General features: G+C 43.3%; 1 protein-coding gene and 1 pseudogene across 10 annotated transcripts in view; one reads left to right on the forward strand and one right to left on the reverse strand.

Annotated features, from left to right (window-relative positions):
* The window catches only part of SUDS3 (SDS3 homolog, SIN3A corepressor complex component), a 215,599-nt gene that overhangs the window by 65,023 nt on the left and 130,185 nt on the right, over positions 1 to 20,391 (reverse strand). The window lies entirely within an intron of this gene.
* LOC309847966 (serine/threonine-protein kinase PLK1 pseudogene) lies at positions 9,189 to 11,375 on the forward strand (annotated as a pseudogene). Its single transcript has one exon. The product of its transcript is annotated as a serine/threonine-protein kinase PLK1 pseudogene (transcript).

Consider the following 20,391-nt stretch of genomic DNA (forward strand, 5'->3'; position numbering starts at 1 on the left):
GTGATCTCTGTCTGTCAAAAAAATAAATAAAATCTTAAAAAAAAAAAATAAGAAATAGAAATAGAAAAAACATGGAAGGCTGAGAAGTATTTAACAATCTAGAGCTGGGCTTCCTTTTGAACCAGTGAGGCCTGGGACTGAATTCTAGATTGGGCACTTAGTGAAGGTGTGACTTTAGAAAAATAATGGGATTTCTCTGAGCCTCGGTTTACTCTACCCCAAAGAGCAAACACTGCCTGCCTCGAGGGGGTAAGGTCAAAACTAAAGAAGATGGAGGGCACCTGGGTGGCTCAGCCGGTTAAGCACTGCCTTCAGCTCAGGTCATGATCCCAAGGTCCCAGGACTGAATCCTGTATCGGGCTCCCTGCTCAGTGGGGAGCCTGTTTCTCCCTCTACCTCTGCCTGCCGTTCCCCCTGTCTGTGCGCGCGCTCTCTCTCTCTCTCTCTCTGACAAATAAATAAATAAATAAAATCTTCTTTAAAAAAAATCTGAGTAAGATGATAAATAGCAAAACTGTAACGAATGTTAGTTCTCCCCACCTCGTTCTCATCTCCAATCATTACAAGCCTGAAATTAATTCAGTAACTGTGTGCTGGGCACAGTGGTGGACACTGGTGATATTGTGTAAATGAGACTGACAAGGTCACTGTCTTCATGGCGCACACCACATTCTGGAGGGGAAAAGATAAACTACTCAGCCAATTTCACAAATCAGTGGAAAATTACATTTGTGGAAAGAGCTAGAAAGAAATGATGTAGGGCGTTAATGAGAACTCGCTAAGATCGCCTGGCTGAGGCCTTCAGAAAGGCCTCTCCCTGAAGAAGATCCATCTTTCTTACCCACTCTAGGTGGAAGCGTCGTGCCTGATGGGGAGAGGACAGGAAGTGGCACCGAGAGAGAGTGAGCCAGAGCCCAGATCATGCTGAGCTGTAGAGGGTGAACTTCGGGGCCACCATGAGGCACAACCATGGGAGCCACCAATTACAATGAACACACAGCCCGTGGGGCAGGACCAGCAGCCCTAGGAGGCGACACGCAGAAAACAGAAACTGCAAGGGACCAGAAGCATAAACAAAATACAAAAGTGCACCAGCGAAAACAGAAACTGCAAGGGACCAGAAGCATAAACAAAATACAAAAGTGCACCAGCGAAAGCATTCAGAAGAAGAAACAAATCACAGAACGTCCAAGTCCAACCATGACGAAGTCATTGTGGCCGGCCAGCGCTCCCACCACGTGTAACTAGAGAAGCCGGATGGGGCACAAACACACACAGATTGTATTTGAAAGCCCCAGGGTGCCTCCAGGCTTTGCCATACAAAAATCCTGGAAAGAAGGGAAATTCAGTGAGATGAGCCTGACATTGTGCCCATCACTTCTTCCCTTGGGACACTGATGACTCTTCAGCACCATTGGATGAGAAGCTTAGAGGCAGAGCAGAGGGCAGCTGCTAAGTGGGACAGAAGCCAGGGTACCTGGCTGGCTCTCTCGGCTAGGCATCCGACTCTTGATTTCAGCTCAGGTCATGCTCTCACAGCTGTGAGATCCAGCCCTGCAGTGGGCTCCGTGTGGGGCACGGAGTCTGCTTAATACTAGGCACGGAGTCTGCTTAAGATTCTCCCTCTCCCTCTCCCTCTGCCTCTGCCCCCCAACCCCACCCCAGCTCATGCATACTCACTCTCTTGTCTCTCTAAAAAAAAAAAAAAAAAAAAAAAAATTAAAAAGAAAAGGCAGAGAAGCCGTCAGAGTGGTTAGGAAGTTTCATGAGGGCAGGAGACAAAAGTTAATATTTGGGGATGTCAAAACAGGTAGGAGTCAAAGGTCCAAACTAGTCATCCCAAACTAGTCATCCCAAGGAAAGAAGGTAATGAGAAGTGATCCAAAAACCGTACCTATTCCCCCCACCAACCCCGTTTGTGCTGTATGAGGCAAGAAGTTTAGGATCAAAGGAACTGTATGAGAGCTGACCTCTCCACGGCAAAAAGGCAATGCAAGGAGGTAATGTCCAACTTCGAGTTCTACGCATACTGAAATTAACCTTCAAGGATGAAAGTAAAATATTTTCAAACCAATTAAAACTGAGAGAATTTGGGACACCTGGGTGGCCCGGTTGGTTAGGCCACCGCCTTGGCTCAGGTCATGGTCCCAGGGTCCTGGGATCGAGTCCCGCATTGGGCTCCTTGCTCAGCAGGGAGCCTGCTTCTCTCTCCACCTCTGCCTGCCACTCTGCCTGCTTGTGCACTCTCTCTCTCTCTCTCTGACAAAAAAAAAAAAAAAAAAAAAATCAATAAAATCTTAAAAAAAAAAAAGAGAGAGAGAATTTGTCACCAGCAGATCTAACTAAAATAAATACCAAAGGCGGTTCTATAGGCAAAAGGAAAACAATCCTAGACAGAAATGCAGGAAAGATTGAAGAGCAACAGGAAAAAAATAAATGTATGAGTAAATCTAAATGAATATTGAAAACATTAGCCACAATTTCCTATGGGGTTTTAAACACATGTACATTTAAGTGAATACAATTAAAAACACAAAGGCATAAGGAAGATAAATTAGACTGTAATAGGCCCCAGAACTGTCTGGAAAGTGGTGAAACTACTGATTTATACTAGACTCCAATAAACAAAGGAGGAATGTCTTAATTTCCAGGGTAACTACTAAAAGAAGGCACAAGTAACAAGTTAATAAAAGAAAAACTGGTTTACTTTAAAAGTTTTGTTGATGGGTCTAAATTAAGGCAGGAAAGGAGGAAGGAGGGAAGTAGAACAAAGAAGAATAATATTGTGGATATAAAACTGAACGTATCAGTACTTATATCACATGGAAGCAGACCAAATACTCAAATGAACATACCCAGTTTATCAGACTGTATCAGAAAGAAACAGTTATATACTCCTAGGAGATATACCCTAAATGTAAGAACACAAAAAGGTTGAAAGTAAAAGGAAGGAAAAAAAATAATAAAACACTAACCAAAAGAAAGGCAATACAGTGATATTAGTATCACACCAAGTAAATTTGAAGGCAAGACACGTAACTAGATATAAAGAGGAAAATTGTAATAAAAAGGTTAATCCACCTGGAAGATACAATAATTTTATATGCATAGGCACGTCGTAATATCATACTTTCGAAATATACAGATCAAAAATCGAAAAAGAAAAGCAGACAAATCCGTAAAAGTAGTGGAATGTTTTAACAACCTCTCTCAGGAGCTAATAAAACAAGGAGACAAAAAAGTGGTAGGAGTATAAAGATCTAAGCAACATGATTAATGAATTTGACTTGTCTGACATTGGGCTCTTTAGCAAGAGATTGGACATAGCTTAAAAAAAAAAAAAAGATTAATGAAACCAGGGATAAGTCAGTGGAAAACATCCACTGCACCCAATGATAACAGAATACACATCCTTTCAAGTGCACAGGAACACTGACCCAATGATTGGAACACTGGGTCATATAACAAATGTAAACAAATTGCAAAGATGAATATTATCCCAGATATATGTTCTTTAACTACAGGGTAATTATGGCAGGAATCAATCATGATAACTTAAAAAAATTCTTAAAACCTGCTTGGAGGGGCGCCTGGGTGGCTCAGTGGGTTAAAGCCTCTGCCTTTGGCTCAGGTCATGATCTTAGGGTCCTAGGATCAATCCCTGCATGGGGTTCTCTGCTCAGCGGGGAGCCTGCTTCCCCCTCTCTCTGCCTGCTTGTGATCTCTGTCTGTCAAATAAATAAATAAAATCTTTAAGAAAAAAAAAACCTGTTTGGAAAATGGCGGGGCTGGGGGTGAATCACAGGGGTGCCTGGGTGCTCAGTAGGTGAAGCATCTGACTCGATTTCAGCTCAGGTCATGATCTCAGGGTTGTGAGATCAAGCCCCAAGTTGGGCTCCATGCTCAGTGGGGAGTCTGCTTGAGGTTCTCCCTCTCCCTCAGCACCTCCCCCCTGCTCGTGCTCTTTCTTTTTCTCTCAAAAAAATAAACAAATAAATCTTTTTTTAAAATTACACCAAAAAGGGGTGCCTGAGTGGCTCAGTGGGTTGAGCATCTGCCTTCGGCTTGGGTCGTGATATCGAAGTCCCGGGATCGAGCCCCTCATCAGGCTCTCTGCTCAGCGGGGAGCCTGCTTCCTCCTCTCTCTCTGCCTGCCTCTCTGCCTACTTGTGATCTCTCTCTGTGTGTCAAATAAGTAAATAAAATCTAAAGAAAAAAGCTTTAAAAAAAATTACACCAGGGGCACCTGGGTGGCTCAGTGGGTTAAAGCCTCTGCCTTCGGCTCAGGTTATGATCTCAGGGTCCTGGGATTGAGCCCCACATCGGGCTCTCCACTCAGCAGGGAGCCTGCCTCCCCCTCTCTCTCTGCCTGCCTCTCTGCCAACTTGTGATCTCCCTCTCTCTGTTAAATAAATAAATAAAATCTTTTTAAAAATTACACCAAAAAAAGAAAAAAATCACAAAGGAAATTAGGAATATTTTTAACTGAATGATAATACAAATAAGACAGGAGAAAGTATGGTAAGTAGTTAACACTCTTATTAAACAAAAACTTACAGCTTTAAATGGATATACCAGAAAATAAATGAGGATAGAAATCAATAATATCCATCTCAAGAAGTTAATAAAAGAACAACAAATCACACTCAAACTAGAAGTATGATAAAAACAAAAAATTAATTAAATAAAAAGAAAACTTAACAATAGAGAAAAAACAAAACTCAAAACCAGTTCTCCAAAAAGGCTAATAAAAATTGGTAAGTGCCACATAAGATCCTATGGGCATGGAAAAGATAATATTATCTTTAGTATTAATGATACAATAACAACACTATGCCAAGAGAATTTGACAATTTATTTTTTTAATATATTTTTTCATTTTATAAAGAGAGAGAGCATACAAGTGGGTGGGAGGGACAGAGGGAGTGGGAGAGTGAGAATCACAAGCAGACTCCCCACTGAGTGGTGTGACGCTCGAAGCAGGGTTCAATCCCAGGACCCTGAGATCATGACCTCAGCAGAAACCAAGAGTCAGCTGCTTCCCCAACTAAACTACCGAAGTGGCCCAGAATTTGACTATTTATTTACTTACTTATTTATGTGTTTTTATATGAGAGAGAGAGAGCACAAGCAGGGTGAAGGACAGAGGGAGAAGCAGACTCCCTGCTGAGCAGGGAGCCTGATGTGTGACTCCTGGGATCATGACCTGAGCCAAAGGCAGACACTTAATTGAGTGAACCACCCAGGCGCCCAGAATTTGACAATTTAGATGAGACCATATAATCTAGAGGAACACACCTTACCAAACTGACACAAGGAGAAATAAAACATCTGAATACTTCCATATCTATTAAAGAAATTGAATATATAATTAATATTTCCACGTAGAAATCTCTAGGCACAGAGACTTTCGCTTGTGCATTCTTCCAAGCAAAAAAAGATATAATACTGACCTCAAAAAACCTCTACTAGGAAATATAAAAAGATGAAACATTTCTCAATTCATTTTTTGAGGTCAGCATGACCTTGATACAAACACTCAGATACCAAAACTTGACAAGTAAATTACAAGAAAAGAAAATTACAGTCCACTCTTTCATAGACCCAGATACAAAACCCCCAAACAAAATATTATGAAATCAAACACCGTACTTCCATAAAAAGGACACTATATCATGACCAACTTTGGTTTATTCCAATAGTGCAAAGTTTGTTTTGTGTCTGAAAAGAAATCACTAAAATTCTCCATATTAATCAAACAAAAACCAAAAAAAAAAAAAAGGATTCATTTCAATAGATGAGGAAAAGCATTTGAAAAGAGCCAAATACTCATTCATGGTTAATCTTAGCACACTGAGACAGTTTTGATAAAGGGTGGCTACAAAATAACTGGAACCCTCATACATAATGGTGACATATTGAACATTTCCTCTCTGGGGCTGCGGATGAATTAAGGATGCCTATTACCATCACTTCTACCCACCACATCAGAAGTCCTGCAGACCAGCTGTTCAGCCCATACCCTCCTCCTCCTCCCACTTCCCTCCACCCGGGAAGATCTTACTGGGTGACCCACTCCTACGGGTCATTTGTAGCCCACACCTTCCCGTTCTCCATCATAAGTGCACTGGACGTTTCTGTGGCAGCCACACCTCCAAAGAGGTCTGAATCTCAGCCTTGGCAGTGGGGAGAGAATCCTTCTAAGTTTACAAGTATCTTCACTTACTCACTGCCTTCTCCAGTTGCTCCACTGTACCCTCAGAGTCATGTTTTACTCTTTGAAATAGCTACCTGCCATTTTACTAGTTGTTCTAGCTAACATATTTTCACGTGAAATTTTCCCTGTTCAAATTACTGGTCTAGTTTCTGTCTCTTCACTGAACCCTGACTGATACGAGACCTAAATAAATGCAGGAATAAATAATGTTCACGGATTGGAAAACTCAATATTGTAAAGTCATTCTCCCTAAATTAAGCTACAGACTTAACAAAACCCCAATCAAAATCCCAACAGGTTTCTTTTTGTTGGAATTGATATGCTAATTCTATAATTTATATGGAAATAACATGGGCCAAGGATATCCACGACAATCTTGATGATGTCAAGATTGCAAGAGTCACACTTCCAGATGTTAAGAATTATGATGAGGTGCCTGCCTGGTCAGCTCAGTCGGAAGAGAATGTAACTCTCAATCTCCAGGTTGTGTGTTCAAGCCCCGTGTTGGGTGTAGAGATTAATAAAATAAATAAAAACTTTAAAGAATTATGATAAAGCTACAGTATTAAGGTGGGGGTAGTAATGGGGCAAAGTGAGACAAATGGATCACTGTAAGAGAATAGAGTCCAGAAATAGACCTACTTGATTACTATTATTTATTAGTATTTATTATTATTATTATTAATTACTATTATTTATTACTTATCATTACCATTACTATTATTTATTACTATTATTGATTACTATTATTTATTAGTTTATTATATATAATATATATATTATTATTATATATTGGTTTATTATTATAGTTTATTAGTTGTTACTTGATTTATGACACACACTACTAGAGTGCAGTGGGAGAGACATTACTTTTGAAACTGGGACTCAGTCCAAGGAAATCCATGTGGGGGAAAAAAAAGAATCTTGCTTCACACTATATACAAAAATAAATTCCAGGTGGATGGTAGACTTAAATGCAGAGATACGACAAAAAAACTTCTAAACTACAAACTTAGGATAGGCAAAGATTTTTTTCTACTGGGCCTAGAAAATACTTTCCAATTTAAATGATTCATAAATTAGGGTGCCTGGGTGGCTCAGTTAATTAAGTGACTGCCTTCAGCTCAGGTCATGATCCTGGAGTCCTGGGATTGAGTCCCATCTGGCTCCCTGCTCAGCAGGGAGTCTGCTTCTCCCTCTGACCTTCCCCCCTCTCATGCTCGCTTTCTCTCAAATAAATAAATTAAATCTTTATATTTTTAGATTAATTTATTTATTTGACAGAGAGAAAGATCACAAGCAGGCAGAGGCAGGCAGAGAGAAAGAGGAGGAAGCAGGCTCCCTGCTGAGCAGAGTCCGATGCGGGGCTCAATCCCAGGACCCTGGGATCATGACCTGAGCCAAAGGCAGAGGCTTACTTAACCCACTGAGCCACCCAGGCGCCCCAATAAATAAAATCTTTTAAAAATATAAATAAATAGGACATCTGGGTGGCTCAGTTGGTTTGGCGACTGCCTTCAGCTCAGGTCATGATCCTGGAGTCCTGGGATCGAGTCCTGCATCGGGCTCCTTGTTCAGCAAGGAGTCTGCTTCTTCCACTGATCTCTCTCCTCTCATGCTCTCTCTCTCTCAAATAATAAAAAAACAAACAAATAAAATCTTTAAAATATACATAATAAATAAATAATTCATAAATTAGACTTGGGGAGCCTGGGTGGCTCAGTCAATTAAGGGTCCAACTCTTGAGTTTGGACCTCAGTGTCCTGGGATCGAGGCCCACATTTGGTTCCATGCTCAGTGTAAAGTTTGCTTGTCCCTCTGCCCCTTCCCTTCCTCTCTCTCTCTTTCTAATAAATAAATAATAATAAAAATCTTTAAAAAAATAAATAAATTTCATTAAAATTAAGAGCTTCTGTTCATTAAATTCATCAGTAAGATACTGAGGAACCACTGAACTGTTTTCCACAGTGGCTGCATCATATTACATTCTCACCAGCAGTGTACAGAGGTTCTAAAGTCCCCACATCCTCTCCAGCACGTGTTTTTTTTCCTTTCATTTTTGTTTCTTTTTTATTATGGTTATCCAAGTGGATGTGAGGGGGTATCTCCTTGTGGTTTTGATTCACATGTCCCTAATGACTCACAAAAGAATGACTACTGATCCATGCTATGACTTAAACCTAAAAAACAGTATATGAAGTGAAAGAAGCCAGACACAGTAGGCCACATATTATATGACTGTATTTATAGGAAAGTGTCCAGAATAGATGAATACACACGCTTGTGTGCGCATGCGCGCGCGCGCGCACACGCGCGCGGACACACACACACACACACACACACACAGAGGAAGTAGGTTAGTGATTGCCAGGGGCTGGGGGAGAAAAGAATGGGGAGTGACTACTTCATCAGTTTCTTCTTGGAGTAATGAAAAAGTTCTGGAACCAGACAGTGGGGATGGGCTTATGCAACACTGTAAATGTATGTGAAGCCACTGAATTTTACATGCTGAAATGGTAAAAATAATAAATTGCACGTGTTTGTATTTTACTACAATTAAAAACAAAACAAAAACCCAAACACCTCAGAAGAGGTGAAAGGGCAAAGCACAGAGTGAAGGAAGATATCTGCATAAACGTAACATACAAACGCTAACAGCCAGAATATACAGTCAAATATGCAAATCAACAGAAAAAAGACAGACATGCCCATTTTTAAAATGGGCGAGGACTTGAACAGGTACTTGAACAGGAGGAAGACAAACCATAAGAGACTCTTAATCTCAGGAAACAAACTGAAGGTTGCTGGGGGGTGGGGGTAGGGATAGGGTGGTTGGGTGATGGACATTGGGGAGCGTATGTGCTATAGTGAGTGCTGTGAAGTGTGTAAGCCTGATGATTCACAGATCTGGACCCCTGAAGCAAATAATACGTCATATGTTAATTTAAAAAAAAAAAAAAGAAGAAGGAGGAGCGAAGCGGTGCCAAGCCTCTACCCAGACCCTGCTAGGTCCGTGGAGCAACTCCGGGAACATGAGTGCGGCGGCAACTGCAGGGAAGCTGGCGCGGGCACCAGCGGACCCAGGGAAAGCCAGGGGTCCCCAAGGTGCAGCTCCCGGGGCCCCGCCGGCTGCTCCGCCGGCGAAAGAGATCCCGGAGGTCCTAGTGGACCCGCGCAGCCGGCGGCGCTACCTGCGGGGACGCTTTCTGGGGGAAGGGAGGCTTTGCTAAGTGCTTCGAAATCTCGGACGCTGACACTAAGGAGGTGTTCGCGGGCAAGTTCGTGCCTAAGTCTCTTCTGCTCAAGCCGCACCAGAAGGAGAAGATGTCCATGGAGATATCCATTCACCGCAGCCTCGCCCACCAGCACATCGTAGGCTTCCACGGCTTTTTCGAAGACAATGACTTCGTATTCGTGGTGTTCGAGCTCTGCCGCCGGAGGTCTCTCCTGGAGCTGCACAAACGGAGGAAAGCACTGACCGAGCCGGAAGCCCGCTACTACCTTCGGCAGATTGTCCTTGGCTGCCAGTACCTGCACCGAAACCGGGTTATTCACTGGGACCTCAAGCTGGGCAACCTTTTCCTGAATGAGGATCTGGAGGTGAAAATAGGGGATTTTGGACTGGCAACTAAAGTGGAATATGACGGGGAACGCAAGAAGACCTTGTGCGGGACTCCCAATTACATAGCTCCTGAGGTGCTGAGCAAGAAAGGGCACAGTTTCGAGGTGGACGTGTGGTCCATTGGGTGTATCATGTATACATTGTTAGTGGGCAAACCACCTTTTGAGACCTCTTGCCTCAAAGAGACCTACCTCCGGATCAAGAAGAATGACTACAGTATTCCCAAGCATGTCAACCCTGTGGCCGCCTCCCTCATCCAGAAGATGCTTCAGACAGATCCTACTGCCCGCCCCACCATTCATGAGCTGCTCAATGACGAGTTCTTTACTTCTGGCTACATCCCTGCCCGACTCCCCATCACCTGTCTCACAATTGCACCCCGGTTTTCTATTGCTCCCAGCAGTTTGGACCCCAACAGCCGGAAACCTCTCACAGTCCTCAATAAAGGCACGGAGAACCCCATGCCTGAGCGGTCCCGGGAAAAAGAGGAGCCAGGAGTCCGGGAGACCAATGAGGTGGTTGACTGCCACCTGGGCGATATGCTACAGCAGCTACACAGCGTCAATGCATCCAAGCCCTCAGAGCGGGGGCTGGTGAGGCAAGAGGAGGCTGAGGATCCTGCCTGCATCCCCATCTTCTGGGTCAGCAAGTGGGTGGACTATTCGGACAAGTACGGCCTCGGGTACCAGCTATGTGACAATAGCGTCGGGGTGCTCTTCAATGACTCGACGCGCCTGATCCTCTACAATGACGGTGACAGCCTGCAATACATAGAGCGCGATGGCACTGAGTCCTACCTCACCGTGAGCTCACATCCCAACTCCCTGATGAAGAAGATCCTGAAGTATTTCCGGAACTACATGAGTGAACACTTGCTGAAAGCGGGGGCCAACATCACGCCCCGGGAAGGCGATGAGCTCGCCCGGCTACCCTACCTGCGCACCTGGTTTCGCACCCGCAGTGCCATCATCCTGCACCTCAGCAATGGCTGTGTGCAGATCAACTTCTTCCAGGACCATACCAAACTCATCCTGTGCCCACTGATGGCAGCCGTGACCTACATCGACGAGAGGCGGGACTTCCGCACATACCGCCTGAGCCTGCTGGAGGAATACGGCTGCTCCAAGGAGCTGGCCAGCCGGCTCCGCTATGCCCGCACCATGGTGGAAAAGCTGCTGAGCTCCCGCTTGGCCACCAACCATCTCAAGGCCTCCTCGTAGGACTTCCTCCCCTCCGGACTGGCACCCCTTCTCACCCCCACAGCACCTTGGCTTGCACTGGTTAGCTCCCCTCGTGCCGTTTTCTAGAATATGCCCCCCAGCCCTGGGGGCTGGGGAGAGCTCCATCATCCTTGCTGGTGGGGGTCGTCGTGTAAGTTATTTTTGTACATGTTCGGGTGTGGGTTCTATGGCCTCTTCCCCTTGCCCCTCAGCCCCACCATATGCATTGTACAGAATACTGCTCTTGAATCTGGGACTGTCCTTTCCTTGCTTTATATATATTAAACACATGTGAATCTTCTAAAAAAAAAAAAAAGGCTTTGTTTTGGGTGGCTGCAAGCCAAGTAGATCCCTACACTACCTATCTAAACTTTAAACGTTTATGTAGAGGCCTCCACTATAAGATTCAGTGGTGGATTTTGTCTACATAGTCTCAGCAACACCTTACTCTTCAAGGCTGTGTCCTAGAAAACGGCTCTCACTGTGGAAATGGTGGGCGGGACCTACATTCCAAAGATGGGGGAAGAGCAGGGACCTAGTTTCAGGTCAGCTGTCTCATCCTTCAACAGTTAGGATGGCTCAGGATGGGACATAAATGAGTATTTGGGGATTATGGAAGAATTCCTTACCTGACTGTGCCAGTGTAGTTACACAAATTCATACGTGTTAATATTCACAAAATTGTACACCTCTCCCCCATGACAGTTCCTTGTATGATAATTTTGTTAATGAAAAGTACAGGCTTTGCAGCCAGGATTCCTGGATTTGAATAACATACTAGCTGTTTATCCTGATAGGTCATTTAATCTTCCCATTTCCCAATTTCCCCATAATACTGGAGGTCATGATAACCACCACCCCCCATTGGGTTGTTGTGAATATTAAATATGCTAAAACATATAAGCCTTTAGAACACCTGGTATGTAATAAGTGCTCAACAAATATTAGTGATCATTATTAGTACACATATATATCATGTGAAGTTTTTGTTATAAAGTGTGTAATTTTTTAAAAAGTATTCCTTTTCAGGAGCACCTGGGTGGCTCAGTGGGTTAAGGCCTCTGCCTTTGGCTCGGGTCATGATCCCAGGGTCCTGGGATCGAGTCCTGCATCAGGCTCCCTGCTTGGCGGGGAGCCTGCTTTCCCCTTCTCTCTCTCTGCCTGCTTCTCTACCTACTTGTGATATCTGTCAAATAAATAAATAAAATCTTTTTTTTAAAAACTCACTTTTCAGTTAACCCAAATGTTCATTAACTGATGAGTGGATAAACAAATGTGGTATATCCACACAACGGAATATTATTCAGAAATAAAAAGGGGGTGCTTGGGTGGCTCAGTCGGTTAAGCCTCCAACTCTAGATTTTGGCTCAGGTCATGATCTTGGGGTCCTGAGATTGAGCCCTATGCCAGGCTCTGTGCTGAGCATGGAGGCTCCGTAAGATTCTCTCCTTCTTCCTATATGCCCCTCCCCACCTCCACACAGGTGCTCTCTCTAAAAGAAAGAAAGGGGGAAAAAAAAAACCGACCCATGCTACAACATTATGCATGCTGAAGGTGAAGGTGAAGAAGCCAGACACAAAAGTCACATATCGCATATTTCCACCTATATGAAGTGTCCAGAACAGGCAAATCCATGGAGACAGAAAGTCAACTTTCTTGCAAGGGAATGGAGAGACTGGAATTGGGATTTTCTGCTAATAGGTATGGAATTTCCTTTTTGGAGTGAAAGAAGTGTTCTAGAATTTTAAATGGTAATGGTTGCATAATTCGAACATGCTAAAAAAACACTGAATTGAATACTTTAAAAGAGCGCTCAATTAGGGGCGCCTGGCTGACTCAGTCAGTTAGCTTACGGTTTCAGCTCAGGTCATGATCTCATGGGTCATGAGATCAAGCCCCACATTGGGCTCAGTGCTAAGTGCAGTGTCGCTTAGGATTCTCTGCCTCTCCCCTCGCTCTATCCCTCCCGCACCACCCCCTTTCTCTAATAAGTAAATGAGTAATCTTTTTTTAAAACAGTGCTCAATAAAGTTATTTTTAAAATACTAATACTTAAATACAAGCTCACTGTTCAGTCAACTGTGTCTACTTGCTGGTTACCTTGTACTGTCTGTATAACCTTTACATATAGTTTGGCTATTTTGCTTCTTAGTAAATTACATCTGTGCATTTTTCTATAATAAGTCAAGTTGCAAATGACCACAGAGACTTTAAAAAAAAAAAAAGATCATCTTGATTTTAAAAGATTTATTTCTAAGTGCTATGGATGTGAAATGATGTTTTAAACAACTGAAAATAGTTTTAAATAGTATTAACCAAAAAGAGGTGTGATAAAACCATTAAATGGTTGTTAATCTGAATAAATAGGTTTTAAATCATAAAGTGGCACTTAATTGACCTGCAATAACTGGCTTGTTAAATCTAAATTAAATCATTATCTGAAGCACTTTAAAAAAAAGTAGAGTTCTTAAAGATTTGCAGAAAAAAATCAGTTAAGTGTGAAAAATAGCAATGCTCGTCGTATACTGAACCAATTGTTGAAGAAGCCTCTAGGTCTTTTAAATAGGGCTCCAACTTCACTGTGTGTGGAGGGAGGCGTCCCCCGCAACACATCCAACAACACATCCAATAATTCAACTCAATTCTGACACGACCTATCTGGAAGATAATAATTGGTTTCACAGGTTAAAGGTTCACTGCCCCCAACCACTTCCGACACCAGTCACCAGCCCAGATTGTTACCTGTACTTCCCACCTACTGGCTATAAATCCAAAGTTCAACTAATGTGCCAGAGCATCTCACAGAACTCAGAGAAACATTTTACTTACTGGATCACGGGTTTACTATAAAAGGATATTAACTCAGGAACAGCCAGACGGAAGAGATGCATAGAGCAAGGCATGAGAAGAGGTCTCCAAGCTTCTCAAAGGGCACCATTTTCCACAAATATCCACTTGTTCACCAACCCAGAAGTTCTCTGAGCCCTGTCCTTCCGAGTCTTTAAGGAGGCCTAATTACATAGGCATGATTGATTAAATCACTGCCATTGGCAATTGATTCAACCTCCTGCCCCTCTCCTCTCCCAAGCCCAGAGGTGGGAGTAGGAAGGAAGTTGTTACTGAAAGTTCTGACCCTCTAAATCACCAGGTTGCTTCTCCGGGCAACCAGCCCCCATCCCGAGGTAGGGTCAAAAAGTCACTTATTAACATACTAAAAGACACCTTAATGGTTCTCATCACTGAGGAAACTGCAAGGGTTTTTAGGAGCTCAGTGCTGGGAACTGGGACTAAGACCAAACATCAATTTGTTATTATAAATCACAATATCACACCATTGCATTACTCACATGTCCATTGTGGTTAAAGGCTTACTGAACACTTGCTCTGTCCAGGCACTGTGCTAGACGCTGGAAACACAGTGGTGAGACAAGAAGACAAAGTGTTGAGCCTTTTGGGCCTTACAGCCTAGCTATTGGCACTGTCCAATAGAAAGAGAACATGAGCCACGTCCATAACTTTAAATTTTCTACTGGCCGTGTTAAAGATGTAAAAAGAAATCACTGGGATTCATTTTAATAATATATTTCATTTACCCGGATACATCCCAAATATAATTACATGTTACAATATAAAGAAGTATAAATGAGATCTCTTACATTCTTTTATTCATATGCCTTTGAAACCCAGTGTGCAATTTACATTCAAGACACATCTCCATTGAGACTAGCTGCATCTCATGTCTTCAACTGCCACACGGGACTAGTGGCCACCATATTGGCCAATCCAGGTTTAGCTGTACCATCATTTCATTTTTGTTTTGTTTTTCCTTTTTCATTCTATTTTCCCTAACGTTCTCAGTATGTCTTCTGGATCCTGACTTTACGGTTAGAATGAATATGGAAAACAGCCTGCACATGAGGAAGTACATATCACCGATCATATCACCAAAAATTATAAATTTATAATAATGTATATAAGCATCATCACACGATATACTCATTAAATTGCCCCATATTTGGCATCTTGTTCAGCTGTTGCATTTTTGGTAGCAGGCACTGTAGGCGTCCAAAAAATATTTATGGAATGAGTGCTAACCCCGTAAGTGCTGTGAGTTTCTAGATGGCAGGAGTCCTGGCTGGAAGGGGTTGTGAAGACTTCTTGAAGGCCTCATTTATTCATTCAACAAATACTTATTGAGCAACTACTCTGATGGGTTTGGAGTGGGCCTAGACACATCCAAAGGACTAGAACAATTAAAGTCATATCACTTGGTTAGTTCCCCATGTTGATCAAACCATTGCTTCACAGACTTCACACTTTTTACCACCTTAACAACTTTCAATAAAACCACAGGCACTAGACAGTATTTCTTTAAACTGACTCATCTCTTTTTAGTAAGACTCTAACTTACAAATTCTAGCATATAACAAAACAAAAAACCCCCTCTATTCCTTGCCATTCTTAGAAGGTAAATGCCAATGAAAATAAATAAATAAATAGAATGTACCCAATGCTACTAAATTCTCTGTAGGTAGAGTTGCCCCCCTGGAGACTCTCAGGCTACGCCTGCTTTCTTTTCTTGTTCAAAGATAGACTAGCCAGTGTTAGAGTGGTGTTACAAACATCCTAGCGCTGTGCTAATACTTTCTCGCCTCTATAATCAGTAGGCAAGTTATTCGAAAGGAGCATATGTGATTCGACTGTATGTAGCATTCAGTGATATCTAAAGTCATCCTGTGTAGGGGCGCCTGGGTGGCTCAGTGGGGTAAGCCTCTGCCTTCGGCTCAGGTCACGATCTCAGGGTCCTGGGATCGAGCCCCGCATCGGGCTCTCTGCTCAGCGGGAAGCCTGCTTCCCTCTCTCTCTCTGCCTGCCTCTCTGCCTACTTGTGATCTCTGTCTGTCAAATAAATAAATAAAATCTTAAAAAAAAAATGTCATCCTGTGCATAACCAGGGGTATACTTACCATACTTTGATCAAAGAACATGAGTGGCTCCCAGAAGGAGACAAAGCAGGGGGCCTGTTTTATAAGTGAGCAGGAACACCACACTTGCCTCTAAACCATATTCTCAAAGACACCATGACCTTGGAGGCACATCCTGTTTCCAAAGCAAGCACCCTCTTCTTCCTCTGCAGTTGGAGGGTACCCCAATGTTCACGCCTCGGAATGTCCATAAACTATATTCCTAATGTGAAGTCTGGCTAGAATTCGTTTTAAAGGGAAGCAGTATAGTGCGATGGTTTAAAGCCCAGGCTCTGGAGTCAGACAAACCCAGATTAGCATCAGACTCTGCCACTCTGTAGCTCTATGATGGCTTCAAGTGACTTTGCTAAACCCATCCTCTTTGCATATAAAATGGGAATAATAGCCCTTGCTCATAGAATTACCATGAGGATTAAATAAGACAATATACATAAAGTACTTTGCACAGTCCTGACACTTAAAAAACACTCCATAAGTGTTTCTTATTGTAGTTGCTGTCGTTACTCTGATGGAAATCCTTCTGTATCAACTAGGGTTCAACCAGAGAAGCAAAACCACTATGAGATGACAGATAAATTTTCACATTATTTTAAAAATATGCAGATATATTTTAAATATACATAATAATATACACTTTGCATGTGTAGAGATTACATATGAATATATGCAAAACAAAAGGGATTTGTTGCAAGGAATTAGCTTCATGCAAATGTGAGGCCTGATGCTCTAAGGCTATTATCTTCATATCTCACGCTGGAGCTTGAGGTCCTCAGGCAGGCAGTCAGAAAGAGAAGGGGGATCTAGGAACATGCTGGAACACCATGAAGGCAGACTAGAATCCAGCAAGGTTCCGGGTGCTTCTGATATTAGTGACTTGAGTACCGAGAGGAAGCTGGGCCTTAGTCACAGAGCTGAACACACACACCTGCCCATGTGAACACACACAGCTGAACACATGCACCTGAACACACAGGATTTGCATACATTGAAGGTAAAGCAGTGGCAGGCCCAGCTGCTGCCCATCGTGCCCCCAGGATTTCAAAAGATCCCCAGTAACATGTACGACCTCCCCTCTGCCCTCCAAATTGCCGAAGAATCTCCCTGGAGGCTCACCCAATTTTGACACAAAGAAGAAAAGGATTGTGGGGCATGTAGTTCATATCACCCAAGGTGATGGACAAAGCCACCACGTCATCTAAAAAAAAAAAAAAAAAAAAAGAATTCCCACAGAGGAATTTTCACACTGGAGTGCCAAGGAATGTTGCTTGCCCGGCTGTGGTACGAAATAGGGTTTTCTAAATAGCCATGAATGATGAGACTCTTTCTCTGTCTCTCATAGATCATTCACAAATCCATGCACTGACACGGAAGGATCTCTGAGACCTCTTGTTAACTGAGAAGAGCTAGCCGTAAAGCAATAAGCATAATAAAATCCCCCTGAGGTTAAACATACACGTGCACATGCCAAAAAAAAAAAAAAATCCCAAAACTGTTTAAGTGTATTTAACATATATAAGTTCATAGAAAAATGAAAGATCCATTTGGAAGAGTGTGCTACTCTTGGTCTCAGGGTTGTGAGATCGAGCCCCACAGTGGGTGTCAACATTACTTTCAAAAAAGAATGAAATATGAAAGATCCAGAATGATACATACAGTGCTAACAGTGTTCCCTTCTGGAGAGGGGCAGAAAACTGGCATGGTGGCAAAGGGGATCTTTCCCTTTAGAATCTGTACATGTCTGATTGACCCACAAAAATTTTATTTGAACTAAGGTTGTTTTTATAAAGTTATATGAGTCGCCCAAGTTTAGAGATCACATTTCACATAAAAATCTCCAATTCTTGGAACACCCAACTGGTTCAGTCCATTAAGCGTCCAACTCTTAATTTGATTTCAGGTCAGGTCATGATCTTGGGGTCCGGGAATGGAGCCCAGCATTGGCCTCCGTGGCTTGGCAGGGAGTCGGCTTCAGGATTCTCTCCCTCTCCCTCCGTCTCCCCCTGCCCCCTACTGGCCAAAAATATATATATTTTTTAATCTCCAATTCTGGATTTTTTAAAAAAGATTTTATTTATTTATTTGACAGAAAAAGAGAGGGAACACAAGCAGGGGGAGGGGGAGAGAGAGAAGCAGGCTTCCTGCTGAGCAGGGCACCTCATGCGGGGCTCAATCCCAGGACCCTGGGATCATGATGTGAGCCGAAGGCAGACGCTTAAAAACTGAGCCACCCAAGGGTCTCCAGATTTTTCTTTTTTTTTTAATTGCAAGGTCTGGCAACACTAGGCCCCCAGCCTTATGGCAACACTGGGCTAGAGCAAGTGATAGCAGAGACCCTCGACAGAGGACAGGTGCTCCAGGTCTCCACGGTGGCTAAAACTGGCTGCCTGGCTCATGGTCCTTCCATTTCTGGTCAAAAACAAGCCTGATTTTGCTCCTCTACTGAGCAGCCACATGCCCCTCCTTGGTCCTAGGTGCAGATGTAAATCTTGCTTGACCTAAGTCAGTTGTGGTGGGCACATGTCCCTCTCCAGAAACTTGCTCAGGCAAGTGACACATGTGACACAGGCCTGGCCAATGGGACCTGGGGTGGGATCCTGGGAAACCATGCCCTCGCTGATTATAAACAGAGATTTCAGGGGCACCTGGGTGGCTCAGTGGGTTAAAGCCTCTGCCTTCAGTTCAGGTCATGATCCCAGGGTCCTGGAATCAAGCCCCTCATCGGGCTCTCTGCTCAGCAGGGAGCCTGCTTTCCTCTCTGTCTCTGCCTGCCTCTCTGCCCGCTTGTGATCTCTGTCTGTCAAATAAATCAATAAAATCTTAAACAAACAAACAGAGATTTCAATCAACAGAGGAGAACATAGCCTCAAATTCACTCACTGGAATGAAAGTGTGGGAATATGGGGAAAACAACTCCTTGGTGACACAGAGCTGCCAAATTCGCCACTCTGGTACCACCTCCCTCCTGACTTCTGGAGATGCAACATAATTTTTTCCTAATATTTGAACCACTTCTGGCAGGGCTTTCTCAAAGGCCAAAGTATCCTAACTGATACCGACCTAGTCCCAACCCTGCAGGCATACAAGTCACTGATCCCCAAATGTGCCACCCACATCCCCATCTTTATGTTCTTAACCTGCCCCAAGCATCCTCCCTCCACTCCCCCACCCTTACATTCCTGGCTGGCAAATTCTTACTCATTCCTGAAGGTCCAGGTTAAGTATCACTTTTTCTCCTACAGGTTCTTCAATCTCCAGCTCCGGGCCAGCATTCCTGTGTTCCCATAAAATCTCTATTCCAGCCCTGTCTTTCCTGAACTTTGTGAGTCAATCCCATGCAAGAACTATGCTCCTAGGTTTTAGTTTCTAGATTCCTGGGAATCTTTGAATTCCCAGCAAAAGTTGGAAGAACTGAATCAACATCTTGGGTGTTGACCATGACCTCCAGCCTCACTCGGCTATTCATTCATCCCAATAAAGATTTCCTGTGCATGGGGCGCCTGGGTGGCTCAGTGGGTTAAGCCGCTGCCTTCGGCTCAGGTCATGATCTCAGGGTCCTGGGATCGAGTACCGCATCGGGCTCTCTGCTCAGCAGGGAGCCTGCTTCCTCCTCTCTCTCTCTCTCTGCCTGCCTCTCTGCCTACTTGTGATCTCTCTCTCTCAAATAAATAAATAAAATCTCAAAAAAAAAAAAAAAAGAAGATTTCCTGTGCATTTAGTACCCTGCGTTGGGCATTGCGCTAGGCACTAGGGTTATAATGGGAAATAAGACAACAAGCCTTCATGAAACTCAATCCTTAGTGGGAAAGAGAGACAAATAAAAATATCATGTGATGTATGCAATGAAGATCTAGATTTACACCCTGAAGTGAGCCTGTTGGGTCGCAAGGTAGTTCTATTTTTTTGGGGGGGGGGGAAACCTCCACACTGTTTTCCCCAGGGGCTGCACCAATGTATATTCCGTACCAACACTGTACCAAAAAAGTTCCCTTTTCTTCATGTGCTCCCCAATACTTGTCATCTTTAGTCTTTTTAATCAGAGATATCCTAACCAGTATGAGGTGGTTATCTCATTGTGGTTTTGACTTGCATTTCACCAATGATTGGTGATAATAAACACTTTTTCATATACCTGTTGGCCATCTGTAGGTCTTCTCTTGAGAAACATCTATTCAGGTCCTCTGTCCATTTTTTCATCAGGTTACTTGGGTTTTTTGCTAGTGAGTTGTAAGAGTTCCTCGTATTTGTTGGAATATGAACCCCTTAACAGATATATTGTTTGCAAATATTTTCTCCCATTCCATAGGTTGCCTTTTCAAGCTGCTGTCTCTTTTGCCATCCAGGTTCTTT

This window comes from Mustela nivalis, assembly GCF_964662115.1.
Source record: "Mustela nivalis genome assembly, chromosome: 14".
In the NCBI taxonomy this organism is placed as follows: Eukaryota; Metazoa; Chordata; class Mammalia; order Carnivora; family Mustelidae; genus Mustela; species Mustela nivalis.